The following is a 20357-nucleotide window of genomic DNA, read 5'->3' on the forward strand; positions in this document are numbered from 1 at the left end:
TGTGAGGTATACAATTATTAGACTGTGCTTCTTCTTTAATGCACTTTGTGCGAAAGTAATAGATGTGATGCAGTTGAGTAAAATTCAAAGGGATGTCGTCGTCACACTATGTTTGTTGGAGAAATACTTTCCACCGCCGTTCTTGACATCATGGTTCATCTCACTGTCCCATCTCGTTAGAGAGGTTAAACTTTGTGGTCCAGTTTTCTTCCGATGGATGTACCTATTTGAGAGGTAAAAAACTTTATCCCACTTTTTGTCTTTATAATGTATGAAAAATGGAGAATCATCCTATCCTTTTGTCTTATAATGTCTTAGGTATATGAGTGTGTTGAAGGGGTTATGTAAATTTAAATCGCAATCGTCCGTAAAGGTTGCATGGCTGAAAATTATATTGCAGAGGAAGCAATTGAGTTTTGTAGTGAATTCTTATCTGATTTGGACCCACTTGGAGTTCCCCGCCAACTCTAAAATCACACCCGATGATATGCTTCGGAAGGAATCACTCCGATTGGGGTGTTGCCACTACGCAGTTGATGGTAATGCGCTTGCCTTAGAGCAAGCACATCTTTATGTCTTACTTGAAAACACAAAAGTTGTTGAACCTTATATTGGGTAAATTTCTTTAAGTGTTTCCGTGTTGATTATTCCATTGGCTTAGAAATTCTATAACTAATTCATTCTAAAACTTAATAGGGAGCACATGGAGTACCTAAAGAAAAAACACCCCCGTTCCTCAAAGAAACCAACTTGGTTACAAGAAGAACACATCCGTACTTTTAGTGATTGGCTGAAAGGAAGGGTAAGATAAACTATTGTTAAGTAATAATTTTGTGTACGCCTTGGTTACTAACTTTAAACATAATATATAGCTTTCAAAAGAGCCAAGCATCCCGGAATAACAAAATCTCAAGTGTGTTAACTTGGATAGCTCAGGGACCTCGAATGCATGCATTGAAATATGAGAGTTATGTCATCAATGGTTATCGGTTTTCCACAAAGGTCGTGATGCTTCACGAGTGAATCAAAATAGTGGTGTAAGCTTGGTGGCGGGGAGCAATGCAAGTTGCAAGTGCAAAGGACAAAAATCCGGACTTTTCCAACATGTCCTTCTATGGTGTTGTCGTTGAAATATGGCTTCTTGATTATTTTCAGTTTCACATTCCGGTGTTCAAGTGTGATTGGGTTAACAGCGGGAATGGCATAAAGACCGATGATCTGGGTTTCACACTAGTGGATCTTGGTAGAGTTGGGCATAAATCTGATCCCTTTATCTTAGCCTCTCAAGCCAAGCAAGTCTTTTATGTTCCCGATCAACTTGATCCTAAATGGTCGATTGCTCTAACAGCTCCTAAAAGATGTTATAATGTTAGTGATATTGGTAATGACGTGTTTGATGGGGATATTGGAGATAGGGTTCAGCCTGAAGTCGTGCCAAGTGTTGATTCATTTGATGTGAATGATGAATCTCAACCAATTTTCTCACGTAAAGACTGTGAGGGAAAATGGGTCGAGAATGATTCTTCTAAAACCTAGTGTTTGTTTTTCCTCTCTTTATTGCAATTTTTTTGGTTGTAAGACTTTTATTAAGTGTTTTTAATAATTTCAAGTGATTGAGATTTTTTTTTAAAAGTGGTTAGTCCATCTTCTATTTATTCATTTTAATCGTCTATTTACTACTGCATTCAATTTACTACTCTATATAATATGGTTTGAATGTAGATAATATGGTTTGAATGTGGATAATATGGTTTATCTTACGTACTAATTACTACTATATGTTATTCATAGTTCAGCGATGGATCCAGAAGAGGTTGTCCATTCCGAAGACGAAGAAGAACTAAGTGACACTGAAACACTAAGTGACACTGAAGCACTAAGTGAGAGAGGTGCGACCATAATGCATGCCTTGTCTCGTAAGTGGGATGGCATAATAATTATTGTTGAATTTAATGGAAAAGGTAAGCCTATAGGTCAAAAGGTGCGCAACAAGCTTTCTGGTTGGGAAGGTGCTCTTGCGAGGGCCCTAATTCCTTTAAGTGCTTTTCAAACATGGAAAAAAGCACCTGAGGAGCTTCTAAATCTTTTGTGGGCCGGCATTCTGGTAAATATATCTTGTATAGTTCCTTATTTTTGGTTTGTTTCTTATCATGCTTGTATCTTGAATTCTTTTGGTTTGTTCATTACTCAGATTAGATTCAATATAGATGTTAAGTATAGGAAGGCAGTTTTGAAATCAATTGGAGTTCGTTGGAGGACCTTCAAGAATATGCTTACGAAGAAGTTTATCTTCCCTTTTAAAGATGATCAAGATGCGTTTACAAATCCACCTAAAAAATATAAGATAAAGAAACCCGACTGGCATGCATTTGTGAAATCGAGATTAACGGGAGAGTTCCAGGTATATCATAAATTTTATTAGAATAGAATTTTCAGTAAATTGGTTATGTTTATTCATGCGTACTTGTGAGATATATATACTAAGAATGCATGTAAACCATTTTTGAAAGGAGAGAAGCAAATTACAATCAGCACGAAGGAAAATGAATAAGTATAACCATCAAATTAGCAGGCTTGGATATGCTGGCCTAGAAGATAAATTGGTAAGTACTTGCACAAATCTTTTAAATATCAATTTATATATTGAACGTAACATATACTCTACAATTAATTGGACTTCCTATTTATATGTTTTATAATAGAAAGAAGAGTTGGGAGAATCTTTTGATGAGGATGATAGAGCTAATTTGTGGCTTTTAGCTCGTCAAGACAAGAATGGTGGATATTATGATGATGATATGAGGGAAGTGGCAGAAAAAATTGTAAGTTGTTTATATCCTTTTAAAGATATTTGAGTATATGTACTTATGTGTAATGTGTAGTAATACTATTAGATATAGCAAACATGTAGTAGGTGTGTGCTGGTATTTCTAACACCGTTTCCCAGCTCCTTTGTCTCACCTGAGTCCCTACCTTATGTACTCTCTGTTTGCATCATCTCCTTAGTTTTATTGCCTATGGCTTGTACTGAGGTGGGTTGACATATGTTGTCATTCTGCTTCTCCGTTTGCTCTTCTCTTGCTGCTGCACTCTCCTTAGATTCTTTGCCATTCTCTCCCCCATCATGAAGGAAGTAGATTGATCAACAGTCCGCGAGCTCCCTTCCCCTTGATTTTTTCGAGCTCGACATCTATGTTTCTTGCTGGGAGACTCCCATCCAGTTTCTGATCTTGATTTTCTGTGTCCTTGATTTTCTGGTCTTGATTTCCTGTGTCCTTGTTTTCTGATCTTGTTGTTTTCTGATGGTCAAATGGTCAAATGTTTGCAATGTTGTTTGATAGCCAATCCAGGCCCTCATAAAGGCCTTCTCCAGAGGTTGCACAAGTACTCTGATCAATGGCTTATCTAACGATGATATATATTGGACTGATAGAGTATAAGACCCCCTTAAGTTTCTTTTATGTTCCGATTGTCACTTTAATTAAGTAAAAGTTCAATTGACGTGCAGGACCAACTAAAAAAAGAAGAGGCTAATGGGAAATTAGTAACCCAAGGAAGCGACGATGTTCTTGCGAAGGCACTAGGGACTCCAGAACATTGTGGAAGGGTAAGAGCAGGAGGTAAAGTATGTCACTCCAACAACTTACTTCAATATCCCGAAAAGGGGGTCAAGGCACATAGAGCGAGATGGAATCCAGGATCCGTAAGAAAGAAGATGAGAACAAGGAGTTAAAGGAAAGAGTGAGACAATTAGAGGAATTAGGTATTATACAAGGAATTACCACCAACGTGCCAGAACTAGAGAAAGTTGCTTCCAACAGTTCTAAAAATGAGGGAAGAAAGCGAATGTCAAGCCCATTGGGTGACCAACTATCTAATGGTGCTAACAACAAGACAAATTATGAATGTCTTAACATTGAACTTGAAGCAAATGTGAGAAAGAAGTGCAAACAGGTAAATTTTTACACTTGTGATTATATAATGCAAATAGGTAATTATATTTAATAACTCAAACTATCCAATGCGTAGACAAAGAGTAGTGCTAAATCAAAAAGCGACGAGGCAATCTCAAAACCTAAATATGGAAAGGAGCAGGTATATGTTACTTAATGTTTAAACCGTAAATGTTGTTTTATGTATATAATTGTTCAATTTTACTTTTATTTTTTTGTTAGGCTATGGGCTTGAAAAACAAGAGTGTTGCTAAAACCAAATGCAAAGTGGCGGTCGTGAAACCTACTCTAGGAAATGAGCAGGTACTTGTTATTTTAGTGTAAACTACAATAAATAGTTGTACTATCAATATTAGTGTATGATTTTCATTGTGTGTTTATTAGGCTATGGGCTCAAAATGTGATGTGGCAATCCCAAAACCTAAATCAGGAATTGTGGCGGTAAATGTTATGTAATTTCTATAGTGAGTTATCATGGTATTCTAGGATATTTGAACTTATCATTATTGTTATATTTGTCATTGATATCAAAAGTGTAAGCTGGCTTTGGAGTCAAAAGACAATGTTGTTGCTGATGCTAGTCTCATTGAGGGGTCAGGACTAGACGAGAAGATCCATAACGTTACATTGTGGGAAGGATATGTACGTGTTCATATTATAATGTGCAATTTCAAGAATCGCCATTTTGCCAAGACCAGTTCTTGATGATGATGTTACCACTGTTGGAGGAGCGGTTGGTTACATTGTGGCTTGGCCTCGGGAATTTGTGCTACTTTGTGATAATGCAATATCAAAACCTAAGTCGAGAAATGAGCAGGTACTTGATATTAACATGTTTACTAAAGGTTATACACTCACCATATTATTAAAAACATTATTATTATGCTTGTTAGGCTATTAAACAAGAAGGACAATAAAAAGGTTCTTGAAGCCAAAAAGGACATGCCAATCTCTAAGTCTAAATCAGGAAATGCGAAGGTAAACTCTGTGTAATGTCCATAATTAGTGACCATAGTACTCTATTGTCCCCAAACTTACTATTATCGCTATGTTTGTCGTAGTTTCCAATGTGTAAGTTAATTTTGGAGTCAAAAGGCAATGTTGTTGCTGATGCTAGTCTAATTGAGAGGTCAGGAGCAGATGAAATGATAAATGATGTTAGATTGGGGAAAGGTTATGTGCGTGTTCAAATTATACGTGCAATTTTTGCAACTGCCCTTTTGCCAAGACCGATTTTTTATGATGACATTACCACTGTTGGAGGTGCGGTTGGGTACCATGTGGCTTGGCCTCGTGACTTTGTGCTGCTTGAAAATATGGTAAAACATTTAACACTTTTTACATATATCTATAACTATTTATTCTTTTTTTTCCTATAACTATTTATTCTTATTATGAGTTGTTTTTTTTTTTGTTAGACTGATGAAGTTGAATGTGATGAGTTCGATGAATGTACGCTGAAAGAGTTTGGGGTTTTGGTGGGAAGTGTAATGAAAGGAAATCACATAAGTCAAATGGACACTAGGGTTTTGAGCGTGAGTTGCAATTTTTATCGCCAAAGATGAGATCATGGATGTTTGTCAACCTAAGAATTTGTTGAATGCCAATTGCATTATTGCTTATATCGTGTGTCAAATATTTTTGATTGATGGGTTGTTTGATTACTCCTCTTCGATGTGTAGATGTACTAATGTTTACTTTCCCTTTTTAGATATTTGTTTGAGAAATATGAAAGTTCTCAACAAAGGTTTGGATTTTGCTATCCCTGATTTCAGCCGTTATCTTTGATAAGAAAGAGATGAGCCGTTTTGTCTTGAATAGATTACAGGCAAGACAAAGAGACCAAGTTATTTTCCTTCCTTATAACCCAGGGTAAACATGTTGGCTATGTTAATTAAGATATGTTGGATCTCATTAATTTTGTTTTATATTATTTTGTGATGCTATTGTTCTATATATGATTTTAGGAATCATTGGGTCTTGGTAATGATTGACGTAAGTGCAAAAGAAGTATATTATCTTGATTCAATTGGATGTGAACCGAATATAAACCTAAAAGTGATGGTGAACACGTGAGTTGATTTTTACTTTTACTTTTAATTTTTGTATGATACTGATATATGCCTACATCTTTTAACATATTGAAATTCTTCTTTAGTGGGATCAAAACACTAGCATTGGGTGAAGGAAAGAGAGTGGAACTAAAATGGCAAATGTGTCAGGTAAATAAGCATTACATGAATATACAATGTAAATTATAGTCCATTATCGATCGAATGTTGATCAACAATTTTTGATGTTGGTGTGTAGTGCCCTAAAACAACTAGGAGATTTTGAATGTGGATATTATGTCATGCGGTTCATGAGACACTTTATGAAGAACCCTAATCAATCACTTAAAACAAAGGTTAATAGTTGTTATTTCTCATACTAATTGCAAGTATATAAAAAGAACAGAGATGATTGTAATTTCTTTGTTGACTTATGTAGCTAATGGAGTTGGCTAACACTAGGACATATGCAAGCGCAGACCTTATTGAAATTCGTTTGGAGTTTATCGAGTACATCGAGAAATTTATCTCGGCATAGGTATGTGCACCATTTATATATCTTTTATGTTTGATAGGTATTTGGGGGTTGTATATAAAGCTTTAGTCTGAAATTTTTCCACCATACATTTTGAATTTAGGTCTGATTTTTATGTTGTTCTTTCTTTTGCTTATTAGCTAAAGGGTTATTTGTTGTCGGAAAAGGAGCTCTAATGGTACTTTAGAATAATAGGGACTAATAGCCAAATCCAGGCTTTTGAGTTTGTAGCTAGGCACTACTCTCTAGCTTCCAAATTATTCTTCCTTCTCTTATGGGACTTGAAGCCAAGTAAAGGCAGCTTGCTATTGAGTTATAGTCTTTAAGATATGGGACTTAGGCAGGGAACCTCAGTTAAACAAACTAGTAATCTTAGGCTTTCACACCGACTTATCAGCCCGACAAAGTAAACTACCTTAACCCCCGAAAATCTAAGTAAGGAGTTGGCAGCGTTTCGAGCTAGGAGTTGAACCAAGGCCGCTATTCCAGACTTAGAGATAGTAGTTCCCAAGTATGATATGAAATAGGAAGGATAAAGGCCTTGTTCGACTCTAATACAAGTAAGTAGCTAACGCTACCTTAATCCCCTAAAGTAAGGATTTTGAAGCTTAGGAGCAAGAGTAACTGTAGTTGCTACAGCCAGGGGAGCTAGTCCCATAACTGCGGGGAGTTCGAGTTCTTTACAAGACAGATGGGAACTGTAGCTAACAAGTGTGCCCTGAGTGGAATCCTACTTATACTCTTTCTATTATATTGGCAGGACGGGTGCCAAGTTATTAGTAGCTAGGCAGCTAAGGCAGTAGTAGTTCAGTCGTCGTCGGGGCATGAAGCTACTGAGTTCTATTTGGCGTCGTGGAGACGAGGTCGAGGCAACTTGTTATATAGGTAGTTGTGGCGTGTTAATAGATCTTCTTCTATACTAGTAGTAGCAGTAGTGGGTGAATCGGTTTCTTAGGTTATTAGGCTTAGTTTTTTATTAGAAGGATAAGCACGGTTATTGCCGCTTTGTCCAACATCCAAATTGGTAGGCTACTAACTTGCTCGTTAGAAGTAGTTAGCAAACGGAAATAAGGCCATTTGATGTCTATAAGTGAAGATTGGATGGATGCCCGCTCCTTCAATACAGTGAGCCAGCTGCACTCCTTCAATAATCGACTCAAGACGCAAAGTATTCATGGTGGTGGGACAGCCCATATACCAAAGAATTCAAAATGGCTTCAGAAAATCTTACGGTATTGCTTTCCCATTACCGGTTTGACTACATTTCTATTTGAGAATGTTGCGTGTTCTCGATCCTTGTTACGTTCATATAGATAAAAAAAAAAAATGCATTTGTCTGTTTTTTCTAATGAGCGAGTCGCGAGGTTTTTCCTTGCTAAAGGATTATATGATACAAAGGTTTAGCTGCGAGAGGTTTCAGATGCATTAGTTTGTCTATCTTTATCCATTGTCAGTCCTTTCCATCTGCTCTCTCATCATCGAAACCAGGTTGTTGTGTTCTCAAGTCGCTTTTATCATGAAATTGGTACCTCTTGGAAATTTGTATTCTTTTGTATCAAGGTTCAAAACACACTTTGGTTTTATATACTTGCTCGGTTGCACCATAAAGGCATATCGTAGATAATGGGTTAGTAATGTTCATCAGAACATATATGGATTTCGATCAATGATGCACGTAATGGATGCGTAATGGATTTCGATCAATGATGTTCACTTTAATGATATGGATTCCAAGGTCAAAGCAATGTTCAAGCTCATTGAAGAAGATCTGATTCTTTTTTGCGAGAAGCGGCGAGATGTACTACAAGAAACGTCCGCACCTAATGAACTCGGTCGAAGAGTTCTACCGAGCTTATCGTGCTTTTAGCGAAAAAGATACGATCATGCTACGAGCACTCCGTCGCCCATCGCACCATGGCGAAGTGTTTCCCAACCAAGTTCCCTTTGTCTTTGCTGATGATTCACCATCCTCCGCGAAATCGAGACTGAACCGCACACTCCCCGAGATGACCCCCACATGCGTGCGTTCCTTGACCCTAATGATTTACGAAGGATGCTTTGGTCCGCCATCGCCCCAGTTTACCTCTGTTAGTAGAAATGGGGCATACTCGATGAATCGATCACTTTATAAGCAAAAGGGATTGAAGCGGCTCAATGAGTTGTTTGGATCGAGGGAGAAGGAAGGGGTTAGAAAAAGGCCTCCATTTTCATGATGATGACGGAATGGACTCCGAGAGCCGAATCTTAAAGGCAAAGGTAGCTGCAGAGTCGGTAAGAGCAGAAGAAATCTTGAGGCCGAAGTTCGGACCCTAAAGGATGCCCTTGCAAAATTAGAAGCGAAAAAGAGTGAAGGGCGAATAGTGGGAGAACGGTTGCTTTTCTTGATCTTCCTTTCGATTGGCTTAACAGTTGCCTATAGGTTAGCCAATTTCACTCTGTCTCTTCATCCTCTTTTTCTTTCTTATCCGAAGGAGTGAAAGGCTTCCCGGTGGGGATCCCGGCGTATTTAGCTCTTTCTTTTGATTCCTCTATGCCTAACTAACCCGTGAGCAAACCATTTATAGAAGAGTCAAAAAGCCTTCTTGCTCTTATCTTCCTCCTTCGTGTAGTAAGAGATTGTAATAGGTAGCTAGCCCGAGTCCGACAGATCCTCCCTTCTTGCTTGGATCTTGATTCCGATCCATTGGACTCTTAGCGAGGAGGGAGATGGCCCCTCTTGGGGGTAATGATCTAGTTCTTGTCCATTTTCCTTGCTTTGCTTCCTTTCCGTCCTTCTTTCCCAGTGAGTGTAATAAGGCCTGTAAGCTTCTTGTTTTCACTTGCTAGTCTTAGATTGAACCATTCTCATTGCCTCTATCCCTATGAGTGAGTCATCCTTTCTTCTAATGCTTCCGATTGGAAATTCCTTACTCCATCTCTTCTAGTATCGGGTCGTATTTCACTAAAAAAGAGTTACTACCTCCAGTTAGGTTTTTTTTTTCCTTCTTACGGTTACTTCATCTTTGATATGTCCTTGAGTCCAATGAGGCTAAAGAGTTAGAAGTCTTAGACTCCAAGAGCAAGTGGTCTAACCCGAACTACTAGTAACGAGATTTGCCTGCAATACGAGTAAGGGGAATGGAACTCTTGTTTGAAAACTTTAGCTACGGACTTAGGTTAGCTAGCTCAGCTTCTCCTATGGCTATTTGGATTAAGGAAGTAGGGTAATGCACAGACAAAGAGGCCTAATCTAATAATGGTGAGTCGAATCAGGCGCGGCAGCCGTTCCAAGGCTTTTATGCCACCTAAAGGCCTAAGATAGGAGAATGAGGTTCATGTTTAAGTATCCTCCGGGTTTTGCCTATATTCTTTGCTTTAGCGATTGAGTTCCCTTTTTCGAGTGGTAGCACCTATACCTTTTAGTGCTTCGGCTAGTTAGTACATATCAGATATATCCTACAATAGTGTACGTTATTTGGGGCTTAACCAATATGATTCTCTGTCATAGTTGATTGTATCTCTTTCGTTTAGTAGTTATTGACTTAGTGTGCTAACACATTGTTTGTGTATTTTTTTAATACTGTGTAGAAGTTGTTATATGATTATATTTTTAGTTTAGTTATTAAACAAACTAACACATTCTTCTTCATATTGTTTTTTAGGTTATAAGTGAGATAACACGGTAGCTCAATTAAGTTTGTTTGAGATGGATCGGTTGATTAGCAATTTGTTGGATGGGTTATGTAAATTACATTGTTGTTGGATTATGAGACTTGATTTTGAATCAAGTGCTTAAGTTATTTAAATTTTTTCTCCGTGAATAAATCATGTAATATGAACAAGTTCTTGGAATGATTTATGTTAGTAATAAAAGTATGATTCTTGTTTCCGTAATGGACTCTAGATGTCAAGTGTCTGAATGTATTGGTGGTGTCGAATGTATTGGTTTATAGGAATTTTCAGATTTTACAGGAAAAAAAAAAAAAAAAAAAAAAAAAAATGACGGCTTCCAAAGAACCGTAGGTGTGGCATACCAATTCTTGACAGTTTTAGTGTTAATTTCTTGACACTTTTGTTTCTCGGGATGACACTTAAATAAAAACAGTCATAAATGAAGGTTTATTTTTGACACTTTTTCTAATAAATTATGACGGTTAAGTAAAACATGTCATGCAAAAGGATCCAGTTATGATGTTTATAAATGAGTTTTTGTCATATTAAATTCGAGCTTTGATGTCAGCTTCTCTAGAACCGTCATCAAAATTATGACGCTTTTGGTTAACTTTTATGGCCGGGCTCTATAATGACGGTAGTTTTTTTAATGAAAAAATGTCATTAAACCTGTTTCATGACGGCTAAAAGCCGTCATCACAAGTCATTTTTTTAGTAGTGTCTTCAGCATGGGGGAACAAAAGTGGATACTGCATTGCCATGAAACTTGGAAGCAATTCGTTGATTCTCTTCAAGCCAAATCCTTTCTTGTCCACAATAACATCTCTCAGGTTTCGTTAAATTCATCACCATTGCCAACGATTAGACCAGCTATCTCTTTTGATGATGGCAAATTATAAAGTCTTCCATCTTTCTGTCTTCTATTAATCAATTGTATGCTGACGTCAGCCACATGACATTCTTTAAATCTATCCCTTGCCATTCTATAAGTCTTGGTGAGTTCGTTGGTAACATTCAACATATTTATCAATCCTTCAACAATGCTAGAATCTAAAGCATATTTTGGATTCCTCTTAACAATTTTCTTACTAAGAGAGTTCAACCTATGGGTGACTTCATTTTCAGTATCATGTATGTACAACTGTGCAAACCTTGGACGTACTCCTTCAGCTGGAAGCAATGTTCCAATTTTGTGGTGATTTTGCCCTTTTATTTTATAAACAAAGGGTGCCTTTCCATCATTAACTGAGCTCTGAACTTGTCCACCAGTAGATGTGAACGCGAACATTAAGTTGTAAATGCTGATGTTTTCCATGTAATTTAACGATTTTGACCCTCCATTGCAATCCAAAAGATTCTTCAAAAATTCTGGAGTATCTTTTAGAAGAGGCAATTGAACCTTTCCATTCTGACAACATATTGAGAATTTAGGATTAATAGGTTTTTTGCTCTTATCATTCCTTTCTTCGTACCAGACAATAGCTCCGCAGTGAGAACATATGGATGTTAGACATCCAAAATCCAAAGGCTCAAAGCAACTTCCTGCAAGGCAAAAAGTTAATAAAAATTAAATAATTTAATTATAATAAGAATATAAAACATTGTTATAAGAAAATTACTTTTATGTGAGACATCTATTCCACATGAAATGGAAACTTCAGTTTCATTGTCCACTTTAATGTCGGAATCTTATCCACTCATTTGTGATAGGTAATCATCATCACTTTCATCGTCAATGTAATTATTGTTTCCAATGCTCTTCAAATTCAGCATCTCTTTTCGTTTAGCTCTATTTATTTTAGCTTCTTCTTCACTTGTTCCGGGCATAGATACTGTTTAAAAAATAATAATATGTCATTTAATAAAGTATTTGATGCTATAAGAACAATAAATTGAATACATAAGAACAAAATATTTACCAAAATGTTTCATTCTACTAAGACGATTAGATTTATAACTTCTCTTCTGTGTTTTCCTCCTCTGTTTTCTTTTGACTGGGGTAGACTTTGTAGTTGTTATTTTTCTAACTGATACTTGATCTTTGACCGCAATTTAAGAGTAACATTAGTATGATAAATATATAAAGTACTTGTCAGAATCGTTGTAAGTTAAGACATACTTTCTTGTGAAGGAACAATGTCACCAAAAGTTTCTTCCATATTATTAGGCTTGGTTTTCTTTGGAGAAATTTGAATTTCTACTTGAATTTCATCCAAATCATTCTCTGCGTTAATCAGTGCTTTTCTTTTCAACTTAGCACGCATGTTGCGAAACCAAGTAACTATGTTTTTTTCTGAAACATTACCGTGTTAATTTAGTTCAGCTTTCAAATTGTTAATTATCTCTTTATTTGGACTTCCATTGAATTGATCAAATACTAGATGTAGTTTTTCAAGTTGGATTGTTGTTGGTGTCCATCACTTTCTGCTGGATAAATTCTCGTCAACCGAAATCATGTAGAATAGAATACTGCTGGAAGCCTGGAAAGAAAAGGAGTCAGTTAAAGTAGAGAATCAAACAAATATATGAATTTAGTGATATTTCTTGTGCACGTGGTAGTGTTACATTTACTTTTTATCACTAAAGCTAATAACCCCGTTCAATGCTTAATGCTTATACATGGTTCTTGAACCATTTCTTTGTGAAGGTTAATGTAAATTCGTGATCCGCTAATTTGGTATGCTTACTTTTTGGTTTGGGATCAAAGATGGTTAACCACTTATCCGCATAGTTTAGAGTTTAAATTGATTAGCATAAGCGCCACAAAGAACAATAAGAATATATGCCTATCCATTTTTGGATTCATCTCATATCTCGTCTTCTAAACATCAAACAGAGTAAAACTTAGAGGTGTATGGTGTCCCCATACTTACCAACCATGTTGTATGTGGCTTAGACAACGGGACAATGTCCAAGAGTAAGGCATAGCAAAAAAAAAGGGAAATTCTCATAACTTGCTTTATGAATTGATTGTATTCAAAAAGAAAAGAACCCGTTATGATACATACATATGTACCATGTTACAAACTTCCACTACATGTCTACATATATATATTTAAGATTGTTAAGAATATGTCAACTCAACAGGATAATACTTCTTTGGGAAACTGTTATCTTGGCAAGAGAGAGATGACGACAATGGACAGTAGTCGTAGTAGTCTTTTCAGCCTGCCTCCTTCATTCTAGAAGCAGTAGCCGCTTGAAAGAGTTTGACTACGGTCCTTGACCTGCTTCCCAAAAAGAAGGGACGCTTTTGCTGACCAAAACACACTAAAGTATTCAAAACAAACAAACAACAGAGAGATCCAAAACCTCAATCGTTTGTTTCCGTGTCCCTCTGGAACTATATTAAATCAGAGCTGTAGGAAGGCAATTAAGAAGAGAAAGTTCTTCAATTTGAATTGCTACATGAATATTCTACTTTACCTTTGCAAAAGTAACTTTGATTAAGTGTGTTTGTATTTCTTATGTACCAAAAAAATATATACTAACAGTAAAAAAATACTAACCTTTAGTGGAAAGAATTTGGAGTCCTTTGAAAGATGTGTACCAGGGAAAAACCTCCAGTCCAGTAAAAAAAAAACAAACTTGCAGTAGAAGGATGATGGTGTGTGCTTCGTGAATATTGATGTGTTTTCTTAGGATTTCTTTCTCTATATTGGCGTATGGTTTCAATAGGTTATTGTTGAATGCTTCATAAATATTGATGTCTTTATATATATTTTAATATGACAGCAGTTGTATAGCATAAGAATTCTGTTGTTGATCCATTAACTAATTCGTATCCATATCTATTAACTAATCCATATCCATATCTATATCCAATAACTAATACATATCAATTAACTAATCCATTAATGGCAACTATAAACAATTGTATTACACGTATATTTTGATTATGTTTGTGCATCTCGTTTCATTTGTTTTGTAAAAAGAACGGGAGGTTTACTTAGTTTAGTAATCCATTAATGGCAACTATAGACAATTGTATTACACGTATATTTCGATTATGTTTGTGCATCTCATTTCATTTGTTTTGTAAAAAGAACGGCAGGGTTTACTTAGTTTAGTTACTTGATTATGATTATCAAAATAACGTACATATATCCAATGCAATTTGTTAGTTTAACAATATGCAATAATCAAGTTTTGAAAATGTAAATTCGTGATCCGCTAATTTGGTATGCTTACTTTTTGGTTTGGGATCAAAGATGGTTAACCACTTATCCAGACAGTTTAGAGTTTAAATTGATTAGCACAGCGCCACAACAACAATAAGAATATATGCCTACCCACGCTGGATTCATCTGTTATCTCGTCTTCTAAACATCAAACAGAGTAAAACTTAGAGGTGTATGGTGTCCCCATACTTACCAACCATGTTGTATGTGGCTTAGACAACGGGACAATGTCTGAAGAGTAAGGCATAGCAAAAAAAAAAGGAAATTCTCATAACCTGCTTTATGAATTGATTGTATTCAAAAAGAAAAGAACCCGTTATGATACATACATACGCATTCATGTTACAAACTTCCACTACATGTCTACATATATATATTTAAGATTGTTAAGAACATGCCAACTCAACAGACAATACTTCTTTGGGAAACTGTTATCTTTAAATATATTTGCCTACTACCTACTATAGAAGCACCCCTGTTCGACTTCTTCATTCAAGATTATTGAAAACCAAATATAGCTTAAAAGCCTTCACCTTTCGGACCTTATATCTTGAGTTTGTTTGTAAGACCGCTCTCGAGAATGGTTCAGAATTTGGTGAGAATCACCGCTAGCATCCGAAGTTCTCTCACCGATTCTCGATTGATCAGAAAAAGCTGTTGCTACCGAGAGGAACAATAGTAGTCTTGACAAATGCTATAAAATATAGAAAAGAATAAAAACAAATTTACATTAAACTAAGGGAAACGTCTAAGTTAACATCAAAACAATGCAAATTAAAATCTATATGCATGGGGGAAAAAGGTGCAACTACGTCCTGGTCTAACACTTCCACTGCCATTCCCAGGCTTTGCATTGCCATCAACTCCTACGGCCAATGTACCAGTCGGCTCTATCCCAGCATCTGTACCTTCAAGTGTGCCTCCATCCACCTTAGGACCTTTACAAACACCTTTTTTGATGATCCAATAATAAGTCGAAAACACAATAAAGAAACTCAGAAATCACTGTTTGTTGCGATGCTATATTCAAAGGGAAATGCAGATGCTCCTCTCACCCCAAATCAGGTTTATGCTTATACCGATCATCCGGTCCGCTATCTCCAATGCGTGTAGACCACTCATTCAGTGGCCTTCCTCCTACAGTATGATGAGCTGAATCACCTACTTCATCACTCCCTTTCAGACCTCGTCCGGACTTATTCTCATAACCGAAACTATTCTGCCTCTTTACATCTGCAGACCTTCCTTGTAGTACGTCATTCGCAGCTTCATCATCCCAAGTCGAAACAACTGGTTTATAGTTATACCTCTGATCACCCCATCCATTACCCTGGACACGGCCAGATTCGTCTAGTGAACTTCCTTCTACATTACCACGTGTGGTGAGAGGTTCTTCGTCACCCCATTTTGGACCTCCCCATGATTTATTCTCATCACCCAAATTATGGCCCCGGCCGGGTCTCATGAGACCTTCCTTTGGGTTTATCAAGAACTTCACCTTCATGAGAAAACCCGCGCAACTTATCCCCTACGGCAATTTCGGAAGAAAAAAAAATACAAAGAGTGATGTTGTTCTTGGGTGGGTCACGCCTATGGTCACGCCCCGAGTATACATCCGTGTCCCTCTCATGGATCCTTTCACCGTTCCACGGCCATCGCTATAGAATCATCATGGATGTATGTGCATGATGAGCCCCTGTGACATTTGCCTCTCAAAAACTTACACACCGATCGAAGATCTATTGTTCCTTTCGGACTCTTGTTAGGAGAAAGCATATCTCTTGAGTAATCCCACTCTACATTATTAAGATGCCCATACGATCCTCCCCTCTCATGTCTACTTCCCCAAGATTCTCACTGGGATGCCACCTGGATTCCTTCGCCCTCAGATTCATTGTTCTCTTGATGAAGAAACCTGAACTCATCGCCTCGCCTACATCTCCCCAATCGCAAAAATCATTGCATGCGGGGGCTGAAACCCCGATCCACCTCGATTCTATTATCCCATTCATTGTAGCCACGCTTAAGACCATATGGTGGACTTACGCTTCTACTCCATAAACCATGTGGTGGAGTTATGCTTCTACTCCTAAAATCATCGCGCGGGCTTCGCGCTTCTACTCCTACATATCATATCAAACCAGTCTTCTCCTTTGGCACCTAATCAAACAGTTGGGCCAATAGGGCCAACACCTTACCGATCAATAGTGAGGTCTGCTCTAGTTCCTTCACAACAATCTGGTGATTTCACTTTTCAACCTCTTGGGTCGCCTGTAGCAGTTTCTCAGACAGTTCTGAAGCCGAGTGAACAACTGTTAAAAGGTTCATCAATGCAACTAAATAGAACAGTGCAGCCTCCTTCGGGACAATCTTATCGGCCGACTATGCAGAATTGAAACAACGGCTTGTCATGCAAGGGTTTCAAGGTACTTTCGGTAGAGGAATCACCCGATGAAAACAAACCTCAAGATCATTAAACTCAATATCACTAAAAGTATTATCCTTATCATGATCACATAGATTAAATATCCGTTTTAACGCCTCTCACATCTAGGCTTCAATTTACGTTTCTTCTTATCAAATAACGGTGACGTCGGGAACAAAGACCGCAACATTAGCATAATAAAATACTTTCAAACCTGTAAATTAACAACACATCATTCAAACTGCCCAACTACTTAAAAAAAAACTACATTGTCAACAACATAACCCACCAAAAAGATTCCATGCCGAACATTCAAGATTACGCCTCAATCTCGGGATACTCTTGCATCAACAACAACAACTTCTCCTGTCTACCCGTAGTATCCTCAACCTCATCCAACTTACATCCAACAACAATCACTGGCACCTTCACCTACACATCAAAACATAATTACAACAAATACCCTTCTCTAAAAAAAAACACATTATTAATAAATAAAACATTACCTGTAATTGCCTAAGCAATGGAAGCCAAAAAGAAGACAAACTCTCTAAAGAAAGAGGTTGGTCACATGCATATGTCAAAACAATAGCATCAGCAGATTTCAACTCATTGTGAAGTGAAACTTGGTTTTCTGAATTTGAGGGGGTGTCAATGACAATAAAAGGGACTTGACCAAGTCACCTGATTTTGTTATCTGGATTGACATTAAGGATAACATGTCGTCTTGATGCCACTTCTAACTATCGGTTAATTAGGTTAATGTGACGTACATCACAAAAAAGTGACCCGAGATATTGAAACCATTGTGGACATGCTGGTGCGTTATGTTTATGAAAGCTCGATTGATAAACAATGTTTACTAAAAACGTTAATGAGGAAACAATACATCTCGAGACCGATCAAGTCGAAATTGAACTCTAATACATACTGCTATTTCATGTTTTAGTCCAATAAAAAAAACACAATCCAATAAATTAAGTGGAAAGAATTCGGATATCAGAATTCCAATAAATTTGAATGCTAATTTCTAGACTATAATCTTAGAGATAGAGAGAACAAAGCCGAGACAAAACCAAACTACAATTCAAGTGAGAACAGAGAAATAACATTAAATTCCACTTCTACATCAAGTAGCTTGCAGATAATAAGTTGGCAAACAGAGTTGGGAGAACTAAAGATAAGTTGAAATGCACTAACCAAGAACCCTTGTTCACTTGAGCAGCCTTCTCAATATCAATTTCTTTTGCTCCATGCAACCTCGAGTAGCCAGCACTAATATTTATCAGCATTAGCTTGGTTAATTTAGTTAATTCTTAATTTGGAGACTCAAAGAATTAAAATGCGAAAGTTTTGGGGTTTTGGAAGTTGGATTTTGGGGTTTTCGGAATGGATGGCGTAAAATTGAATCGTGGGTTTTTTCAGATATCTATCGCCCAGTTTTTTTTTAAGTTTGGGGTTAGACAAAAAAAAAGTTTCTCCCTATTTTATCGTAATTAGTTTTGCCCACGTGGACACTCTCAAAACTCTCCCTCAATTGAGGAGGGGAGAGCTATAATATATATATAGAGAAATGAGAATGATCCATACCTCAATAAAGCCACTGCACAAACAAAGCTTTTCAACATTATGCAGCCCTGTTAGAATCTTACTCGCCAAATTATAGAACAAATGTTTGGATGGAACAGAAAAACTGAAAGCAGCATCGACCAAAGACATAAGGTTAAAGGGACTAATGCTTGGTGCTACAGAGAGGCAATACTCAATCTTCCGAAGATTTTGGGTAGACTGCAGCTTCACGTTGGGGACGTCACCTTTTAATCTTCCAACTGCTGGCAGCAAGTACTGCAGTTCCATCCGAACATCAGAAATTACCAAGTACTTGAGGCCAGGGATTGAGATTGAAAGAGTATCAAAACGGCCACTCCATTGGCAGTTTGTGATTGACAGTCTTCAAGCAGAGGACAGATAGAAATTGAGAAAAGTTTGGTAGTGACATTTTCTTCAGTAAACCTAACATTTACAATTCTGAGAGTTTTGAGCATTGGAAACTTTATGATAGTGGGAAAGTTGAGATCAGAGATACCATTTAAACTCAATACCTTTAAGGTACTACTCGTAAAGAGGCAACAAGGAAGCTTTTTAAGTTTTACTGAACTGTACAAAAAACAAAATTGCAACTCTTGGACATTGTGTTGTACAGCAAAAGAGATCCACGCATTCACTTGATCTGGAGATACAAGTTCGTCATCAAGGGTAGTACATGTGAGGCTGAACCTTCTTATATCTGATCCGTCATTAAGAAATAGTATCCTATCGGCAAAATTTCTAAAATCAGGCTTCCTTTCTCTCTACCAATGTTCCTTTGATCAATTTGCAAATTTGAAAGAGAAGAGCATATATATCGCCATCGGTGTGAAAGAATCACGCTACGAATTGCATATTTGGTCGGGAGGAAATAGACAACGTGATTTCGAATTGATTCTGGCAAATAGCTGATCCTGTCCTTCTTTAGACCCGAATAATCTATGACCTTCATATTGACAGGGTAAAGTTATGACCTTTTTTTAGCATATATTTAGCCTATATATACAGTATACTCAGCGCTGGTGACTCGAGTCTCACGAATCTTAATTAGAAAGGCAGCTTTTATATTTTTTGATATTTAGGTATCACGGCATGAAAGCAAAATTAGAATTATAGAGTTTTCCTTCTATTTGGATTCTTCAACTTACATGGAAATATCTACACTATCTGATAGCCGGATCTTTAGGAGCAAAATTTCTCAACCGAACTGTGTATTTGTAATCTCTCTATTTTATGATTTTAGAACCACCTCCCTTAATTATTCTAATAAGCTCCCTCCTTTTTAAATAATTTATCAAAAACTCTCTCACTTTATTGAAATTATACTTAGCTTCATATTATTTAAAATAATTTAGAAAACCTCATTCATGTCACTCAAATTATATTCAACCCCTCCTAATGTTTTATATTATTTTTTAGATTATAACTAGAATTCAAAAAATCATACTATCAGATAAATGTTAGAGCGACAGGTTTAAAAATTTGAAAAAACACCGATGCGTAGCACGGTTCGCATACTCGTATAAACTTAGAAGGCTGAAGATGAAAACTGATAACGGCAACATGTAATAAAATTACACATAGTAACTCTAGAGGACAAATCCAGAGAAAAAATAACTTCAGAGAACACCTTTTTTTTTATCACTCAATCGCGGACCGGGTAAATGAAATGTAAGTATATTCTTGACGGGAAATTAAAAACGACTCGGGTAGATGAAATATCAAGTATACTCTTGGTACGAAATAATAAACGGCCTGGCCCAACCGAAACGACCCAGTGTATATAGTATGAACAATGAACAACCACTGTTCACATATTAACATGAGCTATGAACACTCATTGTTCATATAAACAATCATTGTTCATACTTCAACATAATGCATGATCAGTAAAAACACCTATTGGAGTATGAACAATCATTGTTTTTACCTCAACATGAGCTATGAACAATCATTGTTCATACCTATTTGGGG

General features: G+C 36.9%; 2 long non-coding RNA genes across 2 annotated transcripts; both read left to right on the plus strand.

Moving 5' to 3' along the window:
- Positions 1-4041: 4041 nt before the first annotated feature.
- On the plus strand, positions 4042-4386 carry LOC147477334 (uncharacterized). The gene is made up of 3 exons (XR_015209433.1): positions 4042-4095; positions 4176-4256; positions 4338-4386. It is a non-coding gene; the product is annotated as an uncharacterized LOC147477334 (long non-coding RNA).
- A 1893-nt stretch (positions 4387-6279) lies between these two features.
- Positions 6280-10419, plus strand: LOC147477335 (uncharacterized). Its single transcript, XR_015209415.1, has 2 exons — positions 6280-6542; positions 10181-10419. It is a non-coding gene; the product is annotated as an uncharacterized LOC147477335 (long non-coding RNA).
- Positions 10420-20357: the final 9938 nt, after the last annotated feature.

Source organism: Coptis chinensis, chromosome 9, assembly GCF_015680905.1.
Source record: "Coptis chinensis isolate HL-2020 chromosome 9, ASM1568090v1, whole genome shotgun sequence".
NCBI classification, from domain to species: domain Eukaryota; kingdom Viridiplantae; phylum Streptophyta; class Magnoliopsida; order Ranunculales; family Ranunculaceae; genus Coptis; species Coptis chinensis.